Source organism: Callorhinchus milii, unplaced genomic scaffold, assembly GCF_018977255.1.
Source record: "Callorhinchus milii isolate IMCB2004 unplaced genomic scaffold, IMCB_Cmil_1.0 Scaffold3, whole genome shotgun sequence".
Classification (NCBI taxonomy): domain Eukaryota; kingdom Metazoa; phylum Chordata; class Chondrichthyes; order Chimaeriformes; family Callorhinchidae; genus Callorhinchus; species Callorhinchus milii.
The window spans coordinates 37,355,654-37,369,455 of NW_024704744.1; the positions used below are offsets into that span (position 1 = coordinate 37,355,654).

At 41.6% G+C, this 13,802-nt stretch overlaps 1 protein-coding gene across 1 annotated transcript in view; it reads right to left on the reverse strand.

The window, feature by feature from the left end:
• Positions 1-1,677: 1,677 nt before the first annotated feature.
• The window catches only part of LOC103189819 (sine oculis-binding protein homolog), an 84,310-nt gene continuing 72,185 nt past the window's right edge, over positions 1,678-13,802 (reverse strand). Inside the window, exon 9 of the mRNA XM_007910343.2 lies at positions 1,678-2,113. The gene's annotated coding sequence lies outside the window, so the exon portion shown is untranslated. The remainder of the gene's footprint in view (positions 2,114-13,802) is intronic.

Below are 13,802 nucleotides of genomic sequence, written 5' to 3' on the forward strand. Positions count from 1 at the left end.
GTGAGGGGGCTAGGGCGAAGTAGGGGGGAGACAGTAGTGGGGCCTGGGTATTGTCTGGTCTCACAGCTCAGATTTGCAATCCCTTTTCATCTTTTGGTCACCCGATCCGATGACATCAGCCCCGCCGCTCTCCAGCTATAGAACATTTCTGAAAAGTTACACCCAGAGAAATAAAACCCACTGATGGATCCGCACTTTAAAAAAGAGATGGATAAAAACATGTAACAATTAGACTTAAAAAAAAGGTTAAAAACTGAATTATACATTCATGAAACAAAACTCTTGTGAAAGATCAATATTTCCTAGTAGGTCTCAGGTTGCATCTCGCTGTGTCCATTCTATTATCCCTCCCTCCCCACTGCCTTACCCCCTCCGCACTCTCCCAATATGTGGCCTGGGTATCACATGCTTTATAAGCACAGGTTGGCATCTGTCAAGAGAACAGAACTGGCTTTGGGGGCCTCCTCATTGCTATATTTCACTCCCAGGTTAAGGCTCTCCCCAAGGGCCAGGCACAACGTGTGTGATCATGGTAGACATGAATTTATTGTTTTGTTAATTACATTGGAGAGGTGATATTACACTGATGCTAACTACAATTAGACAAAGAAAACAATTGATGGCATCATTTTATCTGATTTTCAAAAAGAAAATTCTCACATAAAACATTGAAACAAATGTTGATTGCACAACTTAAATAACCATGCAAATAATGGACACCTAAGAACCCTGTCCTGCAAGGACAGTGCCCGCAGGTTCTTGGCTTGGGACTTATAGTAGTGCAGACAAGTACATCCTACCCTGTTTCCTCCACCCAGCATCTGAGGATTAAATTGCACATTTCTCTTCAGCTCAGACGGGAGAAAGCAAACTCATAAATAAAAAAAATCACAGGCTCATTCTCCCTCTCCTTGTTTTTCCGATGTTTTCGTTGGTTTGTCGAGGCCGCTGCACTGACCAGGAAGGGGGCTGTGTGTGCGGGCAGATTGTCTGATCAGCTTCCTCCAACCAACTGGGGCTGAAATTTCATCTCAGTCGATCAATGGCACCTGACAAATCCTTCCTCCCATCGCAGGCTACGTTTCACCTTTCGTCTTCAATTCAATGCTTCTCCAGGGGAAGCCACTGGGGGCAGGAGGAGAAGAGTCTGAAGGGAAAACCCCACAATACTGAACAATTGTAAGGTCCTCTTGGCATAGAAGTTAGCAGCCACAGTTTAAAAAAAACACCTCCTCGTTCAGCTTCTCACACCAGTCAAAATAAAACCAAGGGTCAGAAAAGTGCGTAACACTGAAAAACATATTTAATCCCTCTCTTGGCATAAGTGGCTAAAGGCAGGAGTAATGAGGGCTGGTGGGGGTGGGTGAGGGAAAGAGAACGTACAATAGAAATAAAAAGATAAAGAAGCTTTCAATGTTGACCCTAAAGTCTGTCGCTAATTCTGAGAAGACAGTTAATCAACAACCATCTGTCTCTGTTCGCTCACACGAGAAGATTCTGCTTTGTGCACATCAGTTGAGGTTCCAAGCGCTTGAGCAAGGTAGAGAGCAGGTCCTTGAACAAGCCAGGGCAGCAGTAAACACAGCTCTTCCATCCTCACATCCTCTCAGTACAGTATGCTCTGTAATCCAATTATTCAGAGTGACCTCAGCAATGGGGAGAGGGGGGTGGGGGGGGGGGTGGGAGTGGGGGGGAGGGATTCAAAAAGAGCTTTGCGAAATTGGTCCATATACTTAATAGGAAAACAGCAAAGGGTAAGAGGGGTGGAGAGAACAAAATAGGCCCCAAACAGGTCATTCCGAGAATTGTTCAAAGTCACAAGAAAAAATAGCCTGAAAGAGGAATGCCACACTCTTGTTCTGACGGCTGTAAACCCTGCCCTTGCTCCTCTAGTCTGAGGACGAGACAGGGGGCTCGGTTTGCTGCTGAACTGAATTGTTCCACGTTGTTTCTTTCAACTCAGAACACTGTAGGTAGTGCCGCTTCCTGTGCGAGGTCAGGTGGCTGGCAGCTTGGCGGTCTGGGCCGCTCTCTGGAGAGCTCCTGGTGGAGGGGAACTTGACTGCACTGCTCCATTTCTCCAGGCAGGTCAGAGGACTGTCAACCGAGATTCCTGCAAACAGAACAGAGCTGTGGGTAAACTATCTCTGGTTCTTTTTTAGGCCGACGAGAGCAAGATGTTTGAGCTGATTGACGATAACCACTAACAGACCTGTGAAGCCTCACAACTCGCAAACACAAGAATTGGAGTTGATGCTGTTTATCAGACTAAGTAAAAAATATATCTCAAGGCAAAAGCTGGGCGCTAAGTCGGGTAGGGAACTTTGTATGTTCACCTCAGTATCAGCTTTCGTTGGTGCATGCTATAGAAAATGTATCCCCATAACAGAGGAGCCAATATTTGAGAGGAGCACAAGCTTTAGTCAGTGGTGTAATAGCCACTGTTCACTTGGTTAGTGCAGTGATGTATCTCCACTGTGTGGCATCTGTTCACATTACACAAGAACCATTGTCAATCCTGGGGACTAATTTGCAAGTCGTGTAAACCACTGGTGATCATGGGGGAGAGGGGGAAGGTGAAAGAAGAGAAACTCTTTAGGGGGACAATTTTTTTGTTTTATTTACATCATTTTTTGCTACAACAGCTTGTATTTATATAGTGCCCCTCACACTGGGCAGCGTCCCAGAGCGTTTAATATATACATTTTTAATTAACTTTTAATTCATTAATTAATATATATGTCTCAAAGACGTGAAAAGTGCTATATCAAATGCAAGGATTATTATATTATTACCTTGTATATATTGCCGCCACCACGCCCCGATCGATGACCATGAGCAAGGGGATGGTAAAGCAGAAACAGAAATTGATGTTTAATTCGCAAAATGGATTGATTATCAAACCACTCAGGCTTGTCAATCAACTGTCAGGATTTCTGTACTTATTAGTTCTGTATTTGATTTTGTGTTTGATCGCAGTAACAAATGTTGTAGAAGCGCACACCGGCCGTGTCACTATTATAAAGAACAAGCTCGGGTCGACCATGTCGATACAAATCTTTTGGTTTTGCCCTGTGCAAGTGATATTTTAGAATCAATCACAAACAATTAGATTATATTGAGTTTTGCACTGATACGCCCAATGAGAAAGAAACTCCTATCTTTTTAATGGTTTTTGCTACTTTTAGTAATATAAAAGCTTAGCATAATGATTGTCTTAAGTATATGGTTAAATATATATTAATTTAGTTCTAGACACTGGTGGGCTGGGGGGGGAAATTAGCTCAAATGAGGGGGCCTCTTCCAGGACCAGGGGAACTATGGACACCATGTATAAATGCTGGTGAACCAGAGGAAATTACTGCTGATTTTTGAATCCTATTCATCGATTGCTAGTTACATAATTGAGGGTTCCTGCAATTCCCTCTGTACGATTGCATTATACATAATTTACACAACTTGCAAATTAAAGCTCTCACTTCTTCTTGAACATCATAAAACCTAAAAACAAGTCTGAGTTCATTGAAATTTGTAGACTTTTGTCTAGTAGACAGGATCAACTTCAATATGCATAAGAACTTCTGAATTTTAATCAGAATAGTGCGGAAAACAGGTAATTGCTCTATGGACTGAAGCATGCTTCAACTTCTATATCACAATACTCACCATCACAAATCTAAAGGAGAAACAGAATGATTTTACAATAGGTAATATACATGCAAAGACAGCTCAGAAAAAAGTAAGTGTTCAAAAGGGAAAAAGTGCAAAGAAGATTAATAACAGTCATCGAAAGCCAGTTTTCAAACAAAGTAATATCTTATGTAAAGCAATGTAACAATGCCTTCCTTACCTGTGACACACTTTGTTAAACACTAAAAAAGGTAAGTTACACATCTAAATGCCACTATTTTACTAAGGTCCTGTCATTAGTGATATGCAGCACAGATAATCTATCAGGTTAGATATTACAAAAAATATTTTCTCAACAAGAATAAGAAATATTCCTAAGTCTAACTAATGTGATGTTAATATAATTCTGAAATTGTCCTGGTGTAACTGAGATTAAAAACATGTGCACTGATGTTCCTGTGAGACACTATGTCTGTCACATGCTGATCAACAACATGGTGGATTTCAATTGCAAGGTTATAATGGGGTTCCCAATGAAGGTATGGAAATGGAGAGAAGATCAGGAGAGGAGGCTCATGTGAAATTTAAACATCAGCACAGGCTAGAAACGTAGTCACATAGAAATTTTCTGCACAGAAGTGGGCCATTCAGCCCATCATGTCTGTGACACTTCTGCCTGTTCCTCTAATTAATTTGGGCTGAATGGCCTGTTTTTTTACTTTAACAGTTTATGTAATCCAACGTTATATGGTTTCACTTTGCTTCTGATACTCCAATAAACACTGACATTTCAGAGTGCTGTAAGGATCTCACTGGCTCAAGGAACAAATGGATGCTCTGGGTAAGCTCTAAGGAACAAAATGGATGTTAGTGGCCGAGTGTAGTCTCTTTCTCAGCAGATAAGAGTCTCAGGTTCTTGAATGCCTCATTCAGTTATGATTGGTAAATAACATGCGGAGAAAGCAGATATAGCATTCAACACCGACGTTTACTGGAGTAAAAAGCATACACTATCTATCGCCCTGTGTTTTTTTTGCTCACCAAACATCAAATGAGAATGTCGTAACTACCACTAATTGGGAAATTTCTACCCTGTACTCCCTAAATGGTTAACTTTTAAAGCATTTAAATGCATTGTGCTAACGTGCTGTAAAGGCAGGAGTTTACACTAGCCACTGTGACAAACGATTAAAACATTAAATATAGTTCTCAAAGCATTGTCTGAGGCTTTCTGGGAACCAAGGATTTAGGAAATCATCCTTGGCCCAGATGTCTGAATGCAGTATGCAACGATTCACATCACTAACACAAACCTATTCATGCAAGTGGTATAACAGTATTTCATGTTTGCACAATAACTGCTTTGTGAGCTGTTCAGCATCCCCCACCTCAGGAGATACAATGTGCATCATATCTAACTCCAGACCATTAGTGGACCTTAGAGTATTGAAGTAGAGAAATACAGAAGAAAGAAATTATGGTTTCACTGTTATACTGTCACAATTGGAAATGCAGGTTTGCAGTTTCAGCGAACTTTCTAAATCCATTAAAACTACTAAATAAACACTATAAAACTGAAGTTGAAAATGAGTTGCAAAGGCTAAATGGCTTGCATCCAGGCTGAGGTGTGATATGATACATATCTCAATTGGCAAGGTAAGATTCTGAAGCAGAAAGAGTGTCTGTATCTCACTGCTGGTCACAGTGGAGCTCACCCATCTTAGCACAATTGTGATCTTGCTTTTGGCAGCAATCACCTGTTACATGGCTGACCAGAACATACCCTCTACAATCATGTAGCTTTTTTAAAAAAAAGTTTCTCCCATGTCTCAACAGAGGATTTTGACTTGTTCCCATCTTCTGGAGCAAGGAACCATGGTCTTGGATCCCCAATGATTCCACCAAGTGGTCATTTTTCAGACGTGATGCTCAACAGTTAGAGACAACTGGCTATTCAAACCCTGGGGATGGGGGAAACTGCAGCTCAGCCTGATATTCTTCACACACAAATACATAGTTATCAGGAACAGAGTGGAACCAAACTTGGGCTGATTTCCACTGTTGAAAAGTTATCTGGAGTGGAAACCGTGGTTGATTTATCCCTCCCTCCCCCCATTAGCTTAATGGGTAGTTGGGTACTTCAAGTCCTGCCACCCCCGACCCCCCCCCCCCCCAACCCATATTAGATCAATTAAATCACCATAATCCATGAAATCAAACCTGAGACTCCCAGTTTGTATGGTTCAGCTACTCACTGAATAAACTCTTTAAACCATTAGGGGGCCCTTAGCTAATTGGGGAAAGCGTTAAGACACGGTAGAAAGAACTACTCTTGAACTCTACCTACTGCAGTGTGGGTTAGGAAGGAGACACGAGAAAGATAAATAGTATTAGTCCATACACATAAATAAAATATATAATAACCTTGCATTTGATATAATGCTTTTCACGTCTTCTAGACATCTCAAAGTGCATCATAGAATATACTGTAATGTGAATTGATTGTATATTTTGTGGGCAAAACGCAGCAGCCAATTGTGCACAGTCTCACAAACAGTTGTGGATTGAGTGACCAAATTATTATTGTACTTTTTTTTCTTGAGGGATTATTATCAGGCATGTGGAGTAAGGAAACTTGCCCAAGGTTCGCCCTGCCAGGAATTGAACCCAGGTCTCTCGCTTGCGAGACAAGTGCTCTAACTACTGAGCTACAGGACTCCTATAGCACATGCACGCAGATGTGCACCTAACTCAGTTAAAGCCACAAGTCATACATAAAGTTCGCAGACTTTTACTGATCAAAATGAATTTAAATAAATAAGAACACTTTTGCATCTTATTGATGTTGGGAAACTGCTAACACATTATAGCTGCTGGACAGTACAGCACAGGGCTTGTTTTCAGCACTGAGGATACTGGACGCCTCCTGGTAAATTAACAGACAGTAATCCAATCAAGGGGTTCAGATGGCATCAGAAACCATGTGTACAAAGTCTGAGTGCTTTGCATTTGTCATTGGAACCCCTTCAATAGGATTACTGCCTTCAATTCATTGAAAGGCATCTGGTATTAATGTATAGAGAAGCGATTTTTTCATGCAAAATAGGTTTTACATTTCAATGTTGGTTGTAAAGTTGAAAATAGCTCATAAAGTAGTTTTTTTTTGAAGTGCAGAGCAGTACAACGCATTTATTTATAATAACACTATTTTAATGGAAATTATAACATATTTGGGAGAGACATTGTTTACATCACAGTAAGGTCAATACTTTGGGTGTTTTTGTGATTTGAATGAAATACAGATAGAAAACTACACTTTAATTCAAGTCACAACACTTAACTTTAATAGTTATTCCACTTCGTAGCTTCGAGTCGATCATATTCACTACTTTGCATCATGCAAACATAACTGGAGAAAGTTGCACCACCAAAGAACATCTCTTCGTCAATTCCTACTTCCATCTTATAAGGATGAATTGATGACTAATAATATAATATTAATAATAACCATCATCATCGTTCCTACATTTGATATATCTACAATGGTAAATTTATAATTATTTTTATGAATGAATAATAATTATAATTTGAATAATCCTTACATTTGGTATAGAGCCTTTGATGTTGGAGGGACATCCTAAAACGTAGTGGCTGTGTGTTGTGGGTATATGGGGCAGCCAATTTGTGCACAGCCACGAAGCTAAATTATTTTTTTTAGTTGGGGGAACATTAGCCAGGACACTAGGAGAAACTCCCTTCTATTTTTGAATAGTGCTAAGGGATCTTTAGTGTCCACTAGGCTTAAGGATTACGAAGTCTCCAAACCAAACTACTGAGAGTTCCACATATGTGCAGTTAACTGCTTGTCTAGTATGGCACATGTACTTTACCGCAGAGTCGCACTGATTACGCAAACCCAGACAATGTGGAATCATGTACCCCAGTGGTTAGAGCACTCGCCTCGCAAGCAAGAGGACCTGGATTCGATTCCGGGCAGGGCGAAACATTGGGCAAGTTTCCTTACCCACATGGCTCTGTTTATCTAGCAGTAAGTAGGAACCCGGTTATTAGTCAATTGGTGGATCGCTTTTCCAGGGTAATAATCCCTTAAAAAAACAATAATTTGGTCACTCAATTCATAACTGTTTGTGAGACACTGCTGTGCGTAATTGGCTGCCACATTTCACCCACAAAATATACAGTCAATTCACTTTACTGTATATTCTCTGAAGCGCTTTGAGACGTCTCGAAGATGTGATAAGGCGCTATATCAAATGTAAGTATTATTATATTTATAATAATTATTATATTTATACTAATAATCCTTGCATTTGATATAGTGCCTTTTACGTTTGGGAGGACATCTCAAAGAGCTACACAGTATTTACTGCAAAGTTTATTTTGTGGGTGATTGCGGCAGCCAATTTGTGCGCAGCAGTTTCCCACAAACAATTTAGGTACATGTTGGCAAGGATGCAGTGCTAGGTACCAGATAAATCTGCATAGCCTACCATTGATAGCATGTCTGGCAGGTTTTCCTGCTGCTTGTCCAGCTAGGACCACCTTACCCGTAAGGGCTTTGGTGTGTAGTGTTTGACAGGAGCTGAGTGGGAAGATTCCTTGCTCCCAGTAACTGATCTGCTCCTTCGACTCCTGCCTATGAGTCAGGCTGGCTGGGCTGTCATCAACGGTGCCCTGGAATACTGCGAAGCTGCCTGGCTCAGGAACTAGCCTAACAAGTCTGCCACAGAGGGCTGGCTCGATTCCGATATTCTGTTGTCAGACAAGTCGTCTTGGAACTGACTTAGCCCCAAAGAGACCTAGTGTAATTCCTCCACATGGGGAAGAGTCAACTAGCTACATATACAGGTCTTTATCAGAGCCTGGTAAAAAGTGACCCCTAATAATGAGTGTGAGAGGCTCCAGCGATGTAGTATCATGCGCAGGTGTGCTCAGTCATTGGGGTGGTCAATTTTTTCTGCGGAGAGAAAATAAAAGGCAGCTATTAATATTAATAACTAATTTGTATAGTAATTATTAACAGAATTAATAATTCAGAGGGGACAGACAATGTTTGGGTACAAGTGGTTATATCGAAAGCAAGCAATTGTCATGGGATGTTTCTCAACTACAGTGTTATTGTTGCCCAAGCTTCATATCAGTTAAGATAAGGGCAAATGTGGCAAAGAAAAGAAGACTCACCAGTTTCATTGCCAGTCCCCCAGACTCACGAGGACTAAAGGTTGCTCTATCGCGATTCCCGATTTGTCAGCACTGCAAGTAGCATGATGGTCTCTTTATCTTCTTCTTGATTGTAATCCTTACATCCTGCTTGGTTCTTTGCTTGGCTGGTTACTGCTTTTCTTGCCATGCTTCTGGATGCATGGTTTGATGATACCGGGAGCTCCCATACTGAAGGCTCTTACCTCCTGAACATTAACACCTGCCAATTGGAAACTTGTGAATTGTGGATGGGTGGAAGTTGGCATTATAGATCTAGGCATGGTTGGGAAATGGGTGGCTGGGGCTTTCACATAAACCACCAATGTGGGAAACACAATATCCACTAATGGTGTGAATTACTGCTGTTCAATTATTGCTGTTGTAATAATATAATAATTGTTTCGTTAATACAGCCTATAATATTGTGGATGTCTCAAAGCCTTTCATAAAGTTTCTGCAAAATTGTGTGTCTATGGATTTATAGGCAAATGTAGCAGCCAGTTGGCACACAGCAATGTCACACAAACAGCCATGAAGTGAATGACCAATTTTGTCTGGAGGATTGGCTAGGACATTGGGAGAAACTTTATTCTCTATTGAATAATGCCATGGGAATACAGAAATTCGTGGGTAATGTACTTCCTTTTATCCCAGAGCTGCTGTTGCTGATCCCTGCTGAGTGTGAAACTCATTCTAACAGCTTAAACTACAAAAAGACAGTAGATCAAATCACAAACTGCACAAATCCTGCCTTGAAATAACTCATCTAGATTGCATCACTGTTCAACATCTGTCAAACAAGATTAATTCCCACTTTCTGTCTCAAAGGTTTAAAAGACTAAACATGGAATTATTTCATTTGTTGTAGTGTGTGACGATATTTCACAGCTTTCTGTCAATTGCCTTCAGGCCCACTGCACTTTCAGCGTGGCCTCATTCACATTCAGAAATTACTACTGCACATTATTTATCAGTGATAACTGGGTTAATGCAATCTTGCTTTTCTGATACACTGAATATCCCCAACGTACTGTACATAAAGCAGCCCTGACATTCATTCATAGCCTTGGATGTTATCTTAATCTCATCTCACAATTCTCCACAATGTGGGCAACAAAACTCTCAATCGAGTTTTACAAACTGGAAGTTGTAATTAACAGAACAATTCTGATTTGGGAATATCACTTTTTGAGACCAATGTTGCACATTTGGGAGGCGAAATTCCAGTAGCCATACAACACTTCTGGTAACTATATGGTAAAATTATTTGGACATTTTTTTGGGGAAAGAATGTGAGCACATCAAAATTCTCCTTTTTCAGTGTTAGTCTCTGACAGGGTCAATATGTACGGCTGAATTGTAGCTAGTCAGAAGCCATTTTCAGAAAAGGCTTTGACCTCTGTTCAACAAGCAAAACAAAGTGATAATTGCCACTTGGACATGTTGTTCTTATGTGCATACACTATAAATTCAAAATTAATTAAATGGAAATAGATGCACAATTATAATCTCCAGCAGAAAGTATAGAGAGTGAGGAAGAGACTGAGGTCCAGGGACAAGTGGTCCTGGCAGTGTAGCCCAGTGCAGACGAAGGAGTGAAAGAATAAAATGCTGGAGGTCATGCTTGGAGCCACTGGTCAATTCTTCAGTGGCTCTAAGTTGTCCCATCTGAGGATGAGGATGGCATCAGTGAGCTGAAAGCTAGTCTAAAGGTAAGATGGACAAAATGTACTGATGTTTAGGCCATTGTTTTAAAACATATACACATTCATAGCCTTGGATGTTATCTTAATCTCATCTCACAATCCTCCACATCTTCCATGTGTTAAAAACTGGGAACCAGCACAACAGAAAAATTAATGAATGTGCATGAGTTATTCTCAGAAGACTATTCTGTACAACTATAGCCAACGCGAAGGGGGTTAGAGGTGGACGGGGGGGTGAGAGAGGCTGAGGGCCCCCACAGATGCTGATGACAATGGAGGAAATCTGACTTCATTGATATCCCCAAAGAGAGAGGAAGAAAGCTATCACCAACTCAATAGTTATAAATGGTTAGTAATGAAGTTTTTAGTTTGAAGTTGTGGACCTGTACCTTTATTCCCATAATGATGTAGCTCCATTGATAGCGCTTTGGATTACACTTATCCATTTGCTTCTCATTTGTTTCTGTCAGACTTTCTGCCATCATTTACTTGGGAAAAACTCTTTCACCCACACATCAGCGCAGACAGAAACAGGAGCGACACCCTCGAGGAGGATGTCAGTGGCTTCACTCCCCAAGGAGAGTAGGAAGATGACGATGCCGACGACACCAAAGAAGAAATGGAAATGAAAGAGATCCAGGAGAAAGTTAGCTTGTTCACATCCTCCTCCTACCAAAAGCCTTGCATGACAAAGTTTCTTTCAAGGCTAGGGTGGACAATTCACCCTAATCTTGTGCAAAACTAAGATCTTTTTAGTAGTTCGCATAAGATAACCGTACCTTCAATATATAAGCACAAAAACCCTCACCGGTATTTAGGGTTACAATCAACACTTGATTTCCGAATAAATCCCCAAATTGTGTTAGCCGTCTTCATTTAGATAACTAACGTTCAGCACGGAATTTCGATCCCACGGTGAGCACAGGAAGATTACAACTGCCTGCTTAACTCAACTTTACAGTGACAATAAGCTCTTATGTTTGAAGCTGAGTCAGCTGAACTTAAGATGCTCATTCTGTGGGTTCTGATGGATTCACTGACTCTCTGCACACAGTTTCCAGATTTGGCTTCTTTACTTGTAACAGTTACAGTCGAATAGTTGATTTAAATAAACGCAAATCGCATGTGTTCAGTTCAAGAGATGCCCTCCCTCTATCCCTGGCTCATTTCTTAAAGGCTGTTTCTTTCTGCTGTTTCCTCTACAGAAATCCACAATAAACTTCTATATTTTACCAAGTTTCTGCCTGGCTCAGTTGGTTAACCCTTGTTCTGGATCCATATTCTGGATTATACAGAGGGAGTACTGCATTGTCAGAAATGCAATCCCCCAGATGAGACTTTAACTGAATTCTTATCTGCATATTCTTCAGGTCGACATTAAAGATCCCATGACACTTTTTCTGGTCAGCTAGGCATCTGATAGAAACCCATCACAATGCTTAAAGGGTCTCCAAAGTAAACTACTCAGAGTTCCAAATACAGTGCAACGTAACTCGCATTTATGTAGTGCCCTTCATGCAGGATAGGATCTCAGAGTCTTGCAGTGAAGCCCTGTTAGAAATGGTGTTTGGGATCCATAAAATGCCAACCCATGTCATAGGGAGACAGAATGGCTGAAAGCACGACAATCATGGAGTGATAGGGTGGGGCACATGAAGCAGGCCAGCATTTGCTGAGCAAAGGGATTAACATTAAATGGCTCCTTAAGCACATATACAATAGAAAATTACATTTGTTTCACACCTTTCATGTCGGGAGGATGTCCTAAGGCGCTGAACAGTCAGGGATTTGGACCCGAGCTGGGGGTCGGGATCGGAGAGGGTAGAGGGCAGGGAGGCTAGGAGGGTAGCCAAAGGCTCGGTCGAAGAGGAGGGTTTTGAGACATGCCTTGAAGAAGAGAGCGAGGCGAAGGGAATGTGGGATGGAGTTCCATAAGGGTGGGGGCAGAAAAGCTGAAGGCCGACCGCTGATGGTGGGGAGGTCAGGTGGAGGACTCGGAGCAGGACAGAGCCTGCTGAACGGAAGGATCCTACAGGTTGATATGGGGCCAACAGGTCACAGAGGTAGGGAAGGGCAAGGCCATGGAGAGCCTTGAAGGCGAGAACAAGGATTTTGAATTCTATCCTCTGAGGGATGGGGGCCCAGTGAAGCCGGGCGAGGGTGGGGGTGATGGGGTCACGGAGCCTGGTGCGGGAAAGGACATGAGATGCAGAGTTCTGGATGATCTGCAGCTTGTGGAGGGAAGAGTTGAGAAGGCAGTCAAACGGAGTTGGCATAGTCGAGCCAAGATGTGATTAAAGCGTGGGTGAGCGTTTTGGCGGCCTGAGGGATGAGTGGCATAGCCCGGCAACGTTGCTGTGGTGGGGAAAGGCAGACGTTGGCAAGGATGTGGGGTCGAAGCAATAACAAAAGCAATAACATATTCCACAATAAAAGATAATTTGCCTCATAATGTTTACTGCTTGCACAGTCCCCCGTAAGACCTACCTTTTCATGACTTTCACCTCATATAGGTTACTCATGCAAGGATATAGGGCAAAGGCAGGTAAATGGGACTGAATGGAATGTTCTTTTCAAAGAACCAGCAGAGAGGTGATGGTGATGGGCTGAATGGCCTTTTTCTGTCCTGTAAATTTCTGTGGTTTGATACTCAGACCATCACAATAACTTGCAGTTATATAGCGAGTAGGGTATACCTCCATGCAGGTAGGGTCTCAGAGCACTTCCAGAGGGAAAAGCTTTCTGCAAAGAGACCCTTTGGTCTTCAGTCAAACAAGAAACCACCTCAATACCTTCACTGCTTCTCTATGTTTTATGTAAAGAGAGCGACTTCTTACATAAAGAGAATCAGATGGCAGGCACAGACAGTGGTCCAAATAGCCTCCTTCTGTGCTAAACATTTCTAGGTTTCTACTCTCGCTTCCTTCGCTTAATAGACAACAAAACAGCTCAACTGTCCACTGCCAGTTTTAGCAACTTCTAAGTCATTTGGTCTTTGATCTCTCTCACTCTGCTCCCGCAATACTGTTCTCAAAGCAGAAACTACTTATCCAATTATTTTTTCCGTAAGTATCAACTTTCAGATAATTTAAACTGAAATTACTAACATTTTGAGAATTAAATACACACCAACAATTTACATTTATGTAGGACATCGCCTAGGATTATTGCTTCACAGTGGCAGGGTTGGAAGCCAAGCAGGGGATAAGGAGGAGGTGACTATAGGCCTGGTTGAAGAGGTGG